The sequence below is a fragment of the Pinus tabuliformis genome, chromosome 7 (genome assembly GCF_031772625.1).
Source record: "Pinus tabuliformis cultivar Carrire ecotype Pingquan chromosome 7, CPIR1, whole genome shotgun sequence".
In the NCBI taxonomy this organism is placed as follows: Eukaryota; Viridiplantae; Streptophyta; class Pinopsida; order Pinales; family Pinaceae; genus Pinus; species Pinus tabuliformis.
Genome location: NC_142293.1, coordinates 1,335,762,122 through 1,335,765,201, shown reverse-complemented (window position 1 = coordinate 1,335,765,201; position 3,080 = coordinate 1,335,762,122). Strand labels below are relative to the sequence as shown.

Below are 3,080 nucleotides of genomic sequence, written 5' to 3'. Positions count from 1 at the left end.
TAAATTATTATTTTTTTTACATAGAAAAAAAAATATGGCCATAACCAACAAATAAATCTACTAATAAATAAAGCAAAAAAACAAAATATAACCATAAAATAAATAACTGAATTCACTTTTAAAATATATATATAACAATCTAAAAATTATTTGGTAAAAAATATCTAAAAATAATTTTCTTCTACACCATTCTCACAATATCTTAACCTAGGTTAATCTTTTTCCTCTAATGAAGAAAACACCGTCTAGGAAATTATGGTTTAACGTATTACCTATAATAATAAAATTACTACTTTATTTGACATTTTTAAAATTAATTTTAACGAATTAAATTAATTTTTTGGTTCTTTTTAATTTCAAATGATCACCATAAATATAATTCCTTACTCTCAAGTTTTTAAATGATCACCTTAAATATAATTTCTTACTTTCAAGTTTTTAAATGTTTGATGATTTTATATATAATTTTTAATGCCGTAGTCTTTAACGCGACTTTTTGAAAGCCTTTCCGGCAATTTTTTCCGGTGAAAATCCGGCAGTAATTTATTGAAATCCAAGTTTGATAACTATTTTCTGCACAATGAAAGCGTCCCAGGGGTTTTTCAGGGTGCTGAATCCGAATATGCAGTTAAAAAACCATTTTAACTGCAACAAATCATGATTTCATCTCAATTTCTTCCGCCGAATTCCGTCACCGGAATCTCAAAAAGTCGCATTATAGACAACTCCATTTTTAATATTCTAAATCAATTGAACATGGACATGGATCAAATCCATCTATTATGTTTAATAATTTTATATATAATTTTTAATATTCTGAATCAATTGACTGTTGAGAAAGACCAAATCTATTTTCACTCTAAGAGAAATTTGCATTTCAAGAAATTTGATCTCTTTTGACATTTCATCTAGAGTTATGATTAATCTAGATTAGTTTAATTTCTTACCATAAATAAACTATATTCCACATAAATATCACGAATCAATACCAGAAATTCTTAATACCATAAATATTTATATTTTTATTATTTTATTTTACCCAATTTAAAAATTTACACTATATTAATCATTTAATTTAATTTATTATTTATAAACATGAAAGTACAACATCTAACATATTGAACTTAAAACTATCTCTATATAAAATTAAAAATATTAAACATAAAATTATAATAAAATATTGAAAACACTTGTTTAAATAATATTTTAACAAAGTAAACCCAGCAAAATCTACAAAGAAATAAATACATTTCCAATTTTAATTAAGACACAAATCAAATTGAAGAAATGGATTAAGAAGACAATGACATGTACGAAAGATATCAAAATTCTTAAGATATTTTAGGCAAGTAAAAATAATGACAACGAATTTGTAAAAATAAAAGAGAGTTTTTCGATGCCAAGGGTTGACGCAGGGATAGAATGTGTGTATTGATGAAGTGTTTCTGCGTTTATTATATCAAAATTCAATAATTTCTCAAAAATGAATTTTTATTATAATAAGATAAAATTTTATATTATAATTTGTGATAATTAATTTATATTGGATGATTCACTAATTAATTTATATGGGATGATTTATGATAATTAATTTATATGGGATAACAAGATTAAAATTTTGAAGATGGAGAAATTGATTGTCACGCACTCCCATATACTAAGTAAATTTTTTTTTTAATATTACATGGCAATCTTTTATCTTAACACTAAGATATGGTAAATACATGGGTTCATATAAAACATGTAAATTACATTACCTGATTTTAAACTATAAACTTATTACACAAACAACGGACTTCCAATATCTATATATAAAAAGGTGGCGGCATAAATTAAAGATGATATCATGCATATGTGGCAAGTATATAGTTGCACGCATCACTATTAACCATGGTTGATTGGTGAAGTTATATGATTATACATATGTGCATAGCGTTAATTACATAACCCCTTAGCAATTTCCGCCACTACGAAGCCTTCGGCTTACATACAATGCACAGAATTCAATTATCATTAAATGGCAACAGCTACCATTCGGATTTTTCCATATCCCGAACTTACCTGCATTCAATACATTCGTCCGGCCTCTGCATTTGGGTACCAACTGTTCAAACCTGCGTCGTCCATTTGGCAAGGTGGACGGCTGTGATGGCACTTGGCCATGTGCTCCCGGAGCTCGAGGTGATACAGTCTGGCTTCTCGGTGATGTTTGGTTTCGCGCCCATCTCCATCGACTATCGAACTGTGAACAATGCATATGGCAGATCGACGAAGGAATTCATGCCACGAATCGATCATTGGTATGGAAGGTTTATAATCCTATCCCCTTTCTTTCGGGTTCTATTGTTCATTTGGTCCTGCGATGAGTGTGCTGTAGCTCTGAGTTCCTGAATAGTTCTTATGCAATTTACAGCTGCTGTCAGGGTTATGAAACGGTTCAGGTATGTGTTCCATTAGAGTTTGCAATGATTCAATGTTTACTAGCAGTAATACACCATTTCTCCTCATATCTCTAATTATTACAGTCCCTTTGTCTATCACGATTTCCAGCTATTACTTATCGGTTTTGGTTTTTATAATGCTATTGTTCCATACTGCATTTCGTTCTCAGGTTTTCTTAACTAATGGTTTCCTGGTTCAGGTAAGAGGCTGCCATCGCACATTGAGGGCAAGGGTAACCTCCAACATGTTGTCAGCCGCCCTTAACCAGGTATGCCCATTACTGTAGGTTATTTTCCATTCTCAACAATCGAACCGAAGTCTGAATCAGGCTTCCCTTGATCAGGGTTGTCAGACTTTGACTGTTTCGATTCAGATTCCGCATATACCAGGGTTCTCTGGCAATGAAACGACTTCTATCCTTGCTCAAGCGGGACTCCATCGTCGAGAAGCACAGCACTCTGAGCTTCTATGGATTAGTTCAGGAACTATTTTAGCATGTTTATTTTAAGCTTTAAGCCATCCGGCTCATTATGTCTACAGACAAATATTTATGAACGAACTTAATGTTTGACTCTGACATAGATTGCTCTATTAGTTTCTTGTATAATGAGGTTAACCCTTTAAGTTTGGTTTGTTCC

At 31.0% G+C, this 3,080-nt stretch overlaps 1 long non-coding RNA gene across 1 annotated transcript; it reads left to right on the top strand.

The window, feature by feature from the left end:
* The first annotated feature begins 2,308 nt into the window (after positions 1 to 2,308).
* LOC149252491 (uncharacterized) lies at positions 2,309 to 3,080 on the top strand. The gene is made up of 3 exons (XR_016266063.1): positions 2,309 to 2,441; positions 2,642 to 2,710; positions 2,786 to 3,080. It is a non-coding gene; the product is annotated as an uncharacterized LOC149252491 (long non-coding RNA).